This window comes from Ranitomeya imitator, chromosome 10, assembly GCF_032444005.1.
Source record: "Ranitomeya imitator isolate aRanImi1 chromosome 10, aRanImi1.pri, whole genome shotgun sequence".
NCBI lineage: Eukaryota > Metazoa > Chordata > Amphibia > Anura > Dendrobatidae > Ranitomeya > Ranitomeya imitator.
In genome coordinates, this window is record NC_091291.1 from 9,287,534 (window position 1) to 9,302,604 (window position 15,071).

Sequence of the window (15,071 nt, forward strand, 5' to 3'; positions counted from 1 at the left end):
GCTCAGCAGACAGTATCACACAGGATAGGATTAGATACACGGCTCAGCAGTCAGTATCACACAGGAGAGGATTAGATACACGGCTCAGCAGACAGTATCACACAGGAAAGGATTAGATACACGGCTCAGCAGTCAGTATCACACAGGATAGGATTAGATACACAGCTCAGCAATCAGTATCACACAGGAGAGGATTAGATACACGGCTCAGCAGTCAGTATCACACAGGAGAGGATTAGATACACGGCTCAGCAGACAGAATCACACAGGAGAGGATTAGATACACGGCTCAGCAGTCAGTATCACACAGGAGAGGATTAGATACACGGCTCAGCAGTCAGTATCACACAGGAGAGGATTAGATACACGGCTCAGCAGTCAGTATCACACAGGATAGGATTAGATACACGGCTCAGCAGTCAGTATCACACAGGAGAGGATTAGATACACGGCTCAGCAGTCAGTATCACACAGGAGAGGATTAGATACACGGCTCAGCAGACAGTTTCACACAGGAGAGGATTAGATACACGGCTCAGCAGACAGTATCACACAGGATAGGATTAGATACACGGCTCAGCAGACAGTATCACACAGGAGAGGATTAGATACACGGCTCAGCAGACAGTATCACACAGGATAGGATTAGATACACGGCTCAGCAGACAGTATCACACAGGATAGGATTAGATACACGGCTCAGCAGTCAGTATCACACAGGAGAGGATTAGATACACGGCTCAGCAGTCAGTATCACACAGGAGAGGATTAGATACACAGCTCAACAGTCAGTATCACCCAGGATGGGATTAGATACACAGCTCAGCAGTCAGTATCACCCAGGATGGGATTAGATACACGGCTCAGCAGACATTCTCACCCAGGATGGGATTAGATACACAGCTCAGCAGTCAGTATCACACAGGAGAGGATTAGATACATGGCTCAGCAGTCAGTATCACACAGGATAGGATAAGATACACGGCTCAGCAGACGGTATCACACAGGAGAGGATTAGATACACAGCTCAGCAGTCAGTATCACACAGGACAGGATTAGATACACAGCTCAGCAGACAGTATCACACAGGAGAGGATTAGATACACGGCTCAGCAGTCAGTATCACACAGGAGAGGATTAGATACACGGCTCAGCACACAGTATCACACAGGAGAGGATTAGATACACGGCTCAGCAGGCTGTATGACACAGGATAGGATTAGATACACAGCTCAGCACACAGTATCACACAGGAGAGGATTAGATACACGGCTCAGCACACAGTATCACACAGGAGAGGATTAGATACATGGCTCAGCAGATAGTATCACACAGGAGAGGATAAGCTTAGCTACACCAACCCAACAGACAGTATCACATATAGTATCCTTATGAACATCATGCTACACTCGGTATCACGGTGGGCTTAGATACACTGGTACAGGCTGTCCTGCATATATATAGACATTGGCAGTGGCTGCACATTTTATATTTATCTTCTCTTCCCCCTGTACAGAATGTCCGCCCTGCCCACCTTCCTCCAGAGAAGGATCTCCTACCTCCTAAATAATCCTAAAAAACACAACCAATCATTCCCTGGAAATCACATAAAATCCTGGAAGAATTGATCTATCATGTCTCCAGTCACATCCAAAGCTGCATTCACAATTCTGCTGCACTACGCGGTCACCCCTTTAATAATTTAGTGTGAGCACTGAACACCTAATTCTACACTGTTATGTGTATGCTCAATGAGCACAGATATATGTTTACCAAAACAGCAGAATTCTGAGGACAGCTTTGGCTGTGATTGGAGTGAAGATTAACCAAGGTGGTACCCCTCCTGGTATTTCTTGCCTTGGCCTGGTGCCAGGGCCTCACATCTCACTGCTGCCCCCTGTAGGATCAGTTCCAGCACAGATCTGATGTGTTGAGGACAGTGAGTCCACTATTCCTGGGGTCAAGATATGAATCAATGTCTTCTCTGTCAAATATTGACAAATCTGCCCCCCAAAAATAACCACATGGATGTATCAGGGGTGATAAATGACTCAATGTAATCAGTATTATTACATATTGCAAAACACAGACTCGGCTCTGCTACATCTTCCGAATATTGGACATTAATAAAAATAATAATAATTTGATTTATATAGCGCCAACATATTCTGCAGCGCTTTACAAGCGCGGACATTAGGTTTTTAGCTTCCTAAAATGACTCTCACCCCTTCCCCCACCTGCTGCGCACATATGGAAAAAATGAGTAGGAAAAAAGTTGAGCGTTATGGAAAAACTCCTGCGCAGCCCCCTAAAATACATCGCCCCTCATATCACTGGGGTATAGTGCAAGCCAGCGGGGCCCCATCAGAGTAAAGGGCCACATAGCTCTGCAACCCGAAAATAAAAGCTTTTTGGGGGGAATTATTTTGTATGCAATTGTCCACTTTTACCCCATAAATTCTTCTTCGAGAACATTGCAGAGCTGAGTTTGTCATTAAGGTTCTGTAATAATAATAATAATCTTTATTTTTATATATCGCTAACATATTGCGCAGCGCTTTACGGTTTTGCACACATTATCGTATAATATTGCATTTGCAACTCGATTTTGGGACGTGAAAGGCTCTAACCATAGTTGTCTCTGCTGCGTCTACACAAGACGACGCAATTAATAACCAATTCGGTTCTGCAGCATCCGCGTGACGCAATCCTCCAAATAACGGAACGAGATATGACATTTCCATAGCGACGGCGCACAACCCCCTCAAAACTCCCCCCAGACGGAATCTTACACCCTACAGACCCAAACCCGGCGATCTGGCGTGTTCCGCAGGCTGCAGACTTTGTATTTATCGTTTTTGCAACATTGTTGCGTGTTCAAAAACAAACAAATAGAAAAAAGTTTAAACAAAGTTTCTGTTCCCGGCACCCTGCACTTGGGGCGTTAGTAAGATTTTTGGAAAATAAAGTTTCTCACCGAGGCGGCCTAACACCGGGGGTCTCCTGCCAGTGGTCTCTGGGTGGGCGTCAGTGGGTGACTGTCAGCCCTGAGCTGTCTCTGCCCTGAGAGACACACAAGTTTACACTTTCCTAAGTCCCCCCCTCCCCTGTGACTCCTCCTTCTACCCCCCCACATCCCCTCCCTGCCCCTCTCCCCCCTTATGTTTTGGTCCAGGCCCCTCTGGCTGCCTGTCTGTCCCTTTTGGAGTCAGTCTGTCCCCGTTTCGCCCTATTTGGCGTTATCTGCGTTTCGCAGCCGTGTCGCTTTCTGTTTATCTCTCCTTTTTGCCATCTCTATTCCTTCTCTCCAGTTCCTGGATGTGTTTCTACGCGAACACGAAGCGAAGGAATCACATGTTACAGCTCCCAACAAAGAAAGATTGTGTCCAATTATATGCACACCCCCCCCCCCCCCCCCAAAAAAAAAAAAAAAAAAAATGCCCCCGATCCCCTGGAAACATAAGACCTCGGGATATGAACTCTAGTAAAGATGTTGCTAGTTCTGTTCAGACATTTCTTAGTTATATTTGTCTCTGGGAAGGTTTGTGAAGCGCTGCGGAATACGTTGGCGCTATAGAAATAAAATCATTATTATTATTATTACTATTATTATTATTATTACTGGATCTGTGAAATCAGTCGCAGCAACACACAACCAACAGAGAACGCCTGTAATGCTGCAGAATGTTACTCAGGATCAGTAATGTAATGTATGTACACAGTGACTGCACCAGCAGAATAGTGAGTGCAGCTCTGGGGTATAATACAGGATGTAATCAGGAGCAGTAATGTAATGTATGTACACAGTGAGTGCACCAGCAGAATAGTGAGTGCAGCTCTGGGGTATAATACAGGATGTAACTCAGGATCAGTAATGTAATGTATGTACACAGTGACTGCACCAGCAGAATAGTGAGTGCAGCTCTGGGGTATAATACAGGAGGTAACTCAGGATCAGTAATGTAATGTATGTACACAGTGACTGCACCAGCAGAATAGTGAGTGCAGCTCTGGAGTATAATACAGGATGTAACTCAGGATCAGTAATGTAATGTATGTACACAGTGACTGCACCAGCAGAATAGTGAGTGCAGCTCTGGGGTATAATACAGGATGTAACTCAGGATCAGTAATGTAATGTATGTACACAGTGACTGCACCAGCAGAATAGTGAGTGCAGCTCTGGAGTATAATACAGGATGTAACTCAGGATCAGTAATGTAATGTATGTACACAGTGAGTGCACCAGCAGAATAGTGAGTGCAGCTCTGGGGTATAATACAGGATGTAACTCAGGATCAGTAATGTAATGTATGTACACAGTGACTGCACCAGCAGAATAGTGAGTGCAGCTCTGGGGTATAATACAGGATGTAATCAGGAGCAGTAATGTAATGTATGTACACAGTGACTGCACCAGCAGAATAGTGAGTGCAGCTCTGGGGTATAATACAGGATGTAATTAGGATTAGTAATGTAATGTATGTACACAGTGACTGCACCAGCAGAATAGTGAGTGCAGCTCTGGAGGATAATACAGGATGTAACTCAGGATCAGTAATGTAATGTATGTACACAGTGACTGCACCAGCAGAATAGTGAGTGCAGCTCTGGGGTATAATACAGGATGTAACTCAGGGTCAGTAATGTATGTACACAGTGACTGCACCAGCAGAATAGTGAGTGCAGCTCTGGGGTATAATACAGGATGTAACTCAGGATCAGTAATGTAATGTATGTACACAGTGACTGCACCAGCAGAATAGTGAGTGCAGCTCTGGGGTATAATACAGGATGTAACTCAGGGTCAGTAATGTATGTACACAGTGACTGCACCAGCAGAATAGTGAGTGCAGCTCCTGGGTATAATACAGGATGTAACTCAGGATCAGTAATGTAATGTATGTACACAGTGACTGCACCAGCAGAATAGTGAGTGCAGCTCTGGAGTATAATACAGGAGGTAACTCAGGATCAGTAATGTAATGTATGTACACAGTGACTGCACCAGCAGAATAGTGAGTGCAGCTCTGGGGTATAATACAAGATGTAACTCAGCATCAGTAATGTAATGTATGTACACAGTGACTGCACCAGCAGAATAGTGAGTGCAGCTCTGGGGTATAATACAGGATGTAACTCAGGGTCAGTAATGTAATGTATGTACACAGTGACTGCACCAACAGAATACTGAGTGCAGCTCTGGGGTATAATACAGGATGTAACTCAGGATCAGTAATGTAATGTATGTACACAGTGACTGCACCAGCAGAATAGTGAGTGCAGCTCTGGAGTATAATACAGGAGGTAACTCAGGATCAGTAATGTAATGTATGTACACAGTGACTGCACCAGCAGAATAGTGAGTGCAGCTCTGGGGTATAATACAGGATGTAACTCAGGATCAGTAATGTAATGTATGTACACAGTGACTGCACCAGCAGAATAGTGAGTGCAGCTCTGGAGTATAATACAGGAGGCAACTCAGGATCAGTAATGTAATGTATGTACACAGTGACTGCACCAGCAGAATAGTGAGTGCAGCTCTGGGGTATAATACAGGATGTAACTCAGGGTCAGTAATGTAATGTATGTACACAGTGACTGCACCAACAGAATACTGAGTGCAGCTCTGGGGTATAATACAGGATGTAACTCAGGATCAGTAATGTAATGTATGTACACAGTGACTGCACCAGCAGAATAGTGAGTGCAGCTCTGGGGTATAATACAGGATGTAACTCAGGGTCAGTAATGTAATGTATGTACACAGTGACTGCACCAGCAGAATAGTGAGTGCAGCTCCTGGGTATAATACAGGATGTAACTCAGGATCAGTAATGTAATGTATGTACACAGTGACTGCACCAGCAGAATAGTGAGTGCAGCTCTGGGGTATAATACAGGATGTAACTCAGGATCAGTAATGTAATGTACGTACACAGTGACTGCACCAGCAGAATAGTGAGTGCAGCTCTGGAGTATAATACAGGAGGTAACTCAGGATCAGTAATGTATGTACACAGTGACTGCACCAGCAGAATAGTGAGTGCAGCTCTGGGGTACAATACAGGAGGTAACTCAGGATCAGTAATGTAATGTATGTACACAGTGACTGCACCAGCAGAATAGTGAGTACAGCTCTGGGGTATAATACAGGATGTAACTCAGGATCAGTAATGTAATGTATGTACACAGTGACTGCACCAGCAGAATAGTGAGTGCAGCTCTGGGGTATAATACAGGATGTAACTCAGGGTCAGTAATGTAATGTATGTACACAGTGACTGCACCAACAGAATACTGAGTGCAGCTCTGGGGTATAATACAGGATGTAACTCAGGATCAGTAATGTATGTACACAGTGACTGCACCAGCAGAATAGTGAGTGCAGCTCTGGGGTATAATACAGGATGTAACTCAGGATCATTAATGTAATGTATATACACAGTGACTGCACCAGCAGAATAGTGAGTGCAGCTCTGGGGTATAATACAGGATGTAACTCAGGGTCAGTAATGTAATGTATGTACACAGTGACTGCACCAGCAGAATAGTGAGTGCAGCTCTGGGGTATAATACAGGAGGTAACTCAGGATCAGTAATGTAATGTATGTACACAGTGACTGCACCAACAGAATAGTGAGTGCAGCTCTGGAGTATAATACAGGATGTAACTCAGGATCAGTAATGTAATGTATGTACACAGTGACTGCACGAGCAGAATAGTGAGTGCAGCTCTGGGGTATAATACAGGATGTAACTCAGGGTCAGTAATGTAATGTATGTACACAGTGACTGCACCAGCAGAATAGTGAGTGCAGCTCTGGGGTATAATACAGGATGTAACTCAGGGTCAGTAATGTAATGTATATACACAGTGACTGCACCAGCAGAATAGTGAGTGCAGCTCTGGAGTATAATACAGGATATAACTCAGGATCAGTAATGTATGTACACAGTGACTGCACCAGCAGAACAGTGAGTGCAGCTCTGGGGTATAATACAGGATGTAACTCAGGATCAGTAATGTAATGTATGTACACAGTGACTGCACCAGCAGAATAGTGAGTGCAGCTGTGGGGTATAATACAGGATGTAACTCAGGGTCAGTAATGTATGTACACAGTGACTGCACAAGCAGAATAGTGAGTGCAGCTCTGGGGTATAATACAGGATGTAACTCAGGATCAGTAATGTAATGTATGTACACAGTGACTGCACCAGCAGAATAGTGAGTGCAGCTCTGGGGTATAATACAGGATGTAACTCAGGATCAGTAATGTAATGTATGTACACAGTGACTGCACCAGCAGAATAGTGAGTGCAGCTCTGGAGTATAATACAGGATGTAACTCAAGATATGTAATGTATGTACACAGTGACTGCACCAGCAGAATAGTGAGTGCATCTCTGGAGTATAATACAGGATGTAACTCAGGATCAGTAATGTAATGTATATACACAGTGACTGCACCAGCAGAATAGTGAGTGCAGCTCTGGAGTATAATACAGGAGGTAACTCAGGATCAGTAATGTATGTATGTACACAGTGACTGCACCAGCAGAATAGTGAGTGCAGCTCTGGGGTATAATACAGGAGGTAACTCAGGATCAGTAATGTAATGTATGTACACAGTGACTGCACCAACAGAATAGTGAGTGCAGCTCTGGAGTATAATACAGGATGTAACTCAGGATCAGTAATGTAATGTATGTACACAGTGACTGCACCAGCAGAATAGTGAGTGCAGCTCTGGGGTATAATACAGGATGTAACTCAGGATCAGTAATGTATGTACACAGTGACTGCACCAGCAGAATAGTGAGTGCAGCTCTGGAGTATAATACAGGATGTAACTCAGGATATGTAATGTATGTACACAGTGACTGCACCAGCAGAAGAGTGAGTGCAGCTCTGGAGTATAATACAGGATGTAACTCGGGATCAGTAATGTAATGTATGTACACAGTGACTGCACCTGCAGAATAGTGAGTGCAGCTCTGGAGTATAATACAGGATGTAACTCAGGATCAGTAATGTAATGTATGTACACAGTGACTGCATCAGCAGAATAGTGAGTGCAGCTCTGGGGTATAATACAGGATGTAACTCAGGATCAGTAATGTAATGTATGTATACAGTGACTGCACCAGCAGAATAGTGAGTGCAGCTCTGGGGTATAATACAGGATGTAACTCAGGATCAGTAATGTAATGTATGTACACAGTGACTGCACCAGCAGAGTAGTGAGTGCAGCTCTGGGGTATAATACAGGATGTAACTCAGGATATGTAATGTATGTACACAGAGACTGCACCAGCAGAATAGTGAGTGCAGCTCTGGAGTATAATACAGGATGTAACTCAGGATATGTTATGTATGTACACAGTGACTGCACCAGCAGAATAGTGAGTGCAGCTCTGGAGTATAATACAGGATGTAACTCAGGATATGTTATGTATGTACACAGTGACTGCACCAGCAGAATAGTGAGTGCAGCTCTGGAGTATAATACAGGAGGTAACTCAGGGTCAGTAATGTAATGTAGGTACACAGTGACTGCACCAGCAAAATAGTGAGTGCAGCTCTGGAGTATAATACAGGATGTAACTCAGGATCAGTAATGTAATGTATGTACACAGTGACTGCACCAGCAGAATAGTGAGTGCAGCTCTGGAGTATAATACAGGATGTAACTCAGCATCAGTAATGTAATGCATGTACACAGTGACTGCACCAGCAGAATAGTGAGTGCAGCTCTGGGGTATAACACAGGATGTAACTCAGGATCAGTAATGTAATGTATGTACACAGTGACTGCACCAGCAGAATAGTGAGTGCAGCTCTGGGGTATAATACAGGATGTAACTCGGGGTCAGTAATGTAATGTATGTACACAGTGACTGCACCAGCAGAATAGTGAGTGCAGCTCTGGGGTATAACACAGGATGTAACTCAGGATCAGTAATGTAATGTATGTACACAGTGACTGCACCAGCAGAATAGTGAGTGCAGCTCTGGAGTATAATACAGGATGTAACTCAGGATCAGTAATGTAATGTATGTACACAGTGACTGCACCAGCAGAATAGTGAGTGCAGCTCTGGAGTATAATACAGGATGTAACTCAGGATCAGTAATGTAATGTATGTACAGAGTGACTGCACCAGCAGAATAGTGAGCGCAGCTCTAGAGTATAATACAGGATGTAACTCAGGATCAGTAATGTAATGTATGTACACAGTGACTGCACCAGCAGAATAGTGAGTGCAGCTCTGGAGTATAATACAGGATATAACTCAGGATCAGTAATGTATGTACACAGTGACTGCACCAGCAGAACAGTGAGTGCAGCTCTGGGGTATAATACAGGATGTAACTCAGGATCAGTAATGTAATGTATGTACACAGTGACTGCACCAGCAGAACAGTGAGTGCAGCTCTGGAGTATAATACAGGATGTAACTCAGGATCAGTAATGTAATGTATGTACACAGTGACTGCACCAGCAGAATAGTGAGTGCAGCTCTGGGGTATAATACAGGATGTAACTCAGGATCAGTAATGTAATGTATGTACACAGTGACTGCACCAGCAGAATAGTGAGTGCAGCCCTGGGGTATAATACAGGATGTAACTCAGGATCAGTAATGTAATATATGTACACAGTGACTGCACCAGCAGAATAGTGAGTGCAGCTCTGGAGTATAATACAGGATGTAACTCAGGATCAGTAATGTAATGTATGTACACAGTGACTGCACCAGCAGAATAGTGAGTGCAGCTCTGGGGTATAATACAGGATGTAACTCAGGATCAGTAATGTAATGTATGTACACAGTGACTGCACCAGCAGAATAGTGAGTGCAGCCCTGGGGTATAATACAGGATGTAACTCAGGATCAGTAATGTAATATATGTACACAGTGACTGCACCAGCAGAATAGTGAGTGCAGCTCTGGAGTATAATACAGGAGGTAACTCAGGATCAGTAATGTAATATATGTACACAGTGACTGCACCAGCAAAACAGTGAGTGCAGCTCTGGGGTATAATACAGGAGGTAACTCAGGATCAGTAATGTAATGTATGTACACAGTGACTGCACCAGCAGAATAGTGAGTGCAGCTCTGGAGTATAATACAGGAGGTAACTCAGGATCAGTAATGTAATGTATGTACACAGTGACTGCACCAGCAGAATAGTGAGTGCAGCTCAGGAGTATAATACAGGAGGTAACTCAGGATCAGTAATGTAATGTATGTACACAGTGACTGCACCAGCAGAATAGTGAGTGCAGCTCAGGAGTATAATACAGGAGGTAACTCAGGATCAGTAATGTAATGTATGTACACAGTGACTGCACCAGCAGAATAGTGAGTGCAGCTCTGGAGTATAATACAGGAGGTAACTCAGGATCAGTAATGCAATGTATGTACACAGTGACTGCACCAGCTGAATAGTGAATGCAGCTCTGGAGTATAATACAGGATGTAACTCAGGATCAGTATTGTAATGTATGTACACAGTGACTGCACCAGCAGAATAGTGAGCGCAGCTCTGGAGTATAATGCAGGATGTTCTGCTCACAACATTACTTGTGTCTTCATTCTCTTACTCTCGGGCCAAGTCTCATCTCTAAATGATCTTCAGCTGCAAAACATGGAAGAAAAAAAAAATCAGAAAGAACAACAATAGATTCCTGGCAAACGTTCTTCGGCAATAAAATGTTTTGTAGCCGCTTCCAAGCGATTCTTAAATGACCCATTTGTTCTGTGAACATTTGAGGATTCCAACACTCCCTCGCTTTAATTACCCCTCAAATTCCTGACGCCCGAACCCCTGTAGTGGGACGAGCTGGAAGCTTTTCTGTAGGTTTGTGACAAAATTCAATTTCAAGCTGAGAAGACGGAATAGAAGAAGTTTCTTTGCTCAGATCTCTGGGACGGGAAAATCATTGTATCTGAGAAATTACCAAAATTGTGATACATCTATATCTCAGCCCACCCAGTGTGATCCTGTGTTGTCATGAGAGAATAGTGTTTGTGTATCTAAGTCTATTGTGATACTGTCTGATGGCGGGATGTATCCAAATCCTTCTTGTCCTTCTAGTGACATCAATATATTAAAATCCTTGTTTCTGAATGCTTCCACTAGGTGGCGCTGAGTGAAGACAGATCGAGACCTACAGCCCTATAACATTCAATGCAAAGCTTCTCCTGCTACTGACAATATGGTACAATGTGAAATATGTTTCCTTTGTCTTCCTATACTTCTTCCTATTTTACATGCACGACGATTTACTTTATTTTTGGTCCTTGCTCGGTTTTGAAGTGAGAATAAAGGATAAAGGCTAATGATGATCCACATGTGATTCTCTGCAGGACCAGGGCTCTGTGACACCTCCAAGTTCTATCAACTGCAGCCAATATTTGCACTGGGCGACCTTGGACTCTCCAGTCCTGACCAATGAGTTCAACTCAGCTGCTGAATGCAGGCATGGAGCCATCCTCACTACTGAAGCTACCAGAGGATGGAGGGGAGGCCAGAGACAAGGTTAACTATTTCTGTGCTATAATACTGCCCCTATGTACAAGAATATAACTACTATAATACTGCCCCCTATGTACAAGAATATAACTACTATAATACTGCCCCTATGTACAAGAATATAACTACTATAATACTGCTCCTATGTACAAGAATATAACTACTATAATACTGCCCCTATGTACAAGAATATAACTACTATAATACTGCTCCTATGTACAAGAACATAACTACTATAATACTGCCCCTATGTACAAGAATATAACTGCTATAATACTGCCACTATGTACAAGAATATAACTACTATAATACTGCCCCTATATAACAGAATATAACTACTATAATACTGCCCCCTATGTACAAGAATATAACTACTATAATACTGCCCCTATGTACAAGAATATAACTACTATAATACTGTCCCTATGTACAAGAATATAACTACTATAATACTGCCCCTATGTACAAGAATATAACTACTATAATACTGCTCCTATGTACAAGAATATAACTACTATAATACTGCCCCTATGTACAAGAATATAACTTCTATAATACTGCTCCTATGTACAAGAATATAACTACTATAATACTGCCCCTATGTACAAGAATATAACTACTATAATACTGCCCCTATGTACAAGAATATAACTACTATAATACTGCCCCTATGTACAAGAATATAACTACTATAATACTGCCCCTATGTACAAGAATATAACTACTATAATACTGCTCCTATGTACAAGAATATAACTACTATAATACTGCCCCCATGTACAAGAATATAACTACTATAATACTGCTCCTATGTACAAGAATATAACTACTATAATACTGCCCCTATGTACAAGAATATAACTACTATAATACTGCCCCTATGCACAGAATATATCTACTATAATACTGCCCCTATGTACAAGAATATAACTACTATAATACTGCCCCTATGTACAAGAATATAACTACTATAATACTGCTCCTATGTACAAGAATATAACTATTATAATACTGCTCCTATGTACAAGAATATAGCTACTATAATACTGCCCCTATGTCCAAGAATATAGCTATAATACTGCCCCCTATGTGCAAGAATATAACTACTATAATACTGCCCCCTATGTACAAGAATATAACTACTATAATACTGCCCCCTATGTACAATAATATAACTACTATAATACTGCCCTTATGCACCAGAATATAACTACTATAATACTGCCCCCTATGTACAAGAATATAACTACTATAATACTGCTCCTATGTACAAGAATATAACTACTATAATACTGCTCCTATGTACAGGAATATAACTACTATAATACTGCCCCCTATGTGCAAGAATATAACTACTATAATACTGCCCCCTATGTGCAAGAATATAACTACTATAATACTGCTCCTATGTACAAGAATATAACTACTATAATACTGCCCCTATGTACAAGAATATAACTACTATAATACTGCCCCCTATGTGCAAGAATATAACTACTATAATACTGCCCCTATATACAAGAATATAACTACTATAATACTGCCCCTATGTACAAGAATATAACTACTATAATACTGCTCCTATGTACAAGAATATAACTATTATAATACTGCTCCTATGTACAAGAATATAGCTACTATAATACTGCCCCTATGTCCAAGAATATAACTACTATAATACTGCCCCTATGTACAAGAATATAACTACTATAATACTGCCCCTATGTATAAGAATATAACTACTATAATACTGCTCCTATGTACAAGAATATAACTACTATAATACTGCTCCTATGTAAAAGAATATAACTACTATAATACTGCCCCTATGTACAAGAATATAACTACTATAATACTGCTCCTATGTAAAAGAATATAACTACTATAATACTGCCCCTATGTACAAGAATATAACTACTATAATACTGCTCCTATGTACAAGAATATAACTACTATAATACTGCCCCTATGTACAAGAATATAACTACTATAATACTGCCCCTATGTACAAGAATATAACTACTATAATACTGCCCCTATGTACAAGAATATAACTACTATAATACTGCCCCTATGTACAAGAATATAACTACTATAATACTGCTCCTATGTACAAGAATATAACTACTATAATACTGCCCCCATGTACAAGAATATAACTACTATAATACTGCTCCTATGTACAAGAATATAACTACTATAATACTGCCCCTATGTACAAGAATATAACTACTATAATACTGCCCCTATGCACAGAATATATCTACTATAATACTGCCCCTATGTACAAGAATATAGCTATAATACTGCCCCCTATGTGCAAGAATATAACTACTATAATACTGCCCCCTATGTACAAGAATATAACTACTATAATACTGCCCCCTATGTACAATAATATAACTACTATAATACTGCTCCTATGTACAAGAATATAACTACTATAATACTGCTCCTATGTACAGGAATATAACTACTATAATACTGCCCCCTATGTGCAAGAATATAACTACTATAATACTGCCCCCTATGTGCAAGAATATAACTACTATAATACTGCTCCTATGTACAAGAATATAACTACTATAATACTGCCCCTATGTACAAGAATATAACTACTATAATACTGCCCCTATGTACAAGAATATAACTACTATAATACTGCTCCTATGTGCAAGAATATAACTACTATAATACTGCCCCCTATGTGCAAGAATATAACTACTATAATACTGCCCCTATATACAAGAATATAACTACTATAATACTGCCCCTATGTACAAGAATATAACTACTATAATACTGCTCCTATGTACAAGAATATAACTATTATAATACTGCTCCTATGTACAAGAATATAGCTACTATAATACTGCCCCTATGTCCAAGAATATAACTACTATAATACTGCCCCTATGTACAAGAATATAACTACTATAATACTGCCCCTATGTATAAGAATATAACTACTATAATACTGCTCCTATGTACAAGAATATAACTACTATAATACTGCTCCTATGTAAAAGAATATAACTTTGTTGCACACATCGGTTGCATTATTTGATTCCTATTATACTCCTTTCTGGTATATGAATACTAGTTTAGCAGTTTATGTTTTCTATGTATATGATGTTTTTCCTCCGCTGTATTACACATGTCTCTATAGGACGGTATTCTTTTCCGCAGAGCGGGTGGAGGACGGATGATCTTTGTGTGAGTCTGAGAGAGAAGCACCTGACACAATCACATCATCTATATATAGACTTTGGCCACATTTCTGGATCTTTACCAGATATCCAGGAGGGAAATATCAGCTGCAGCCAGACACATTAAAGGCACATGAGCCTGAAATTCTTCCTGCCATAGAGCAGTATAACAGGGGCAGTGCAAGGATGCAGCGTGGCCCCCCACACTCTAGTCTCATGGTCCCATAGGAGACCCCAGTTACTTGTGATCCTGAAAAATAGGATTAGAGCAGTACTGCACATCATGGACAGTTCTTTAAAAAATTGAC

General features: G+C 41.3%; 1 protein-coding gene across 1 annotated transcript in view; it reads right to left on the reverse strand.

The window, feature by feature from the left end:
* LOC138650927 (phospholemman-like) overlaps positions 1–3,065 on the reverse strand; it is a 41,071-nt gene extending 38,006 nt beyond the window's left edge. The window contains exon 1 of the mRNA XM_069740810.1: positions 2,978–3,065. The gene's annotated coding sequence lies outside the window, so the exon portion shown is untranslated. The remainder of the gene's footprint in view (positions 1–2,977) is intronic.
* Positions 3,066–15,071: the final 12,006 nt, after the last annotated feature.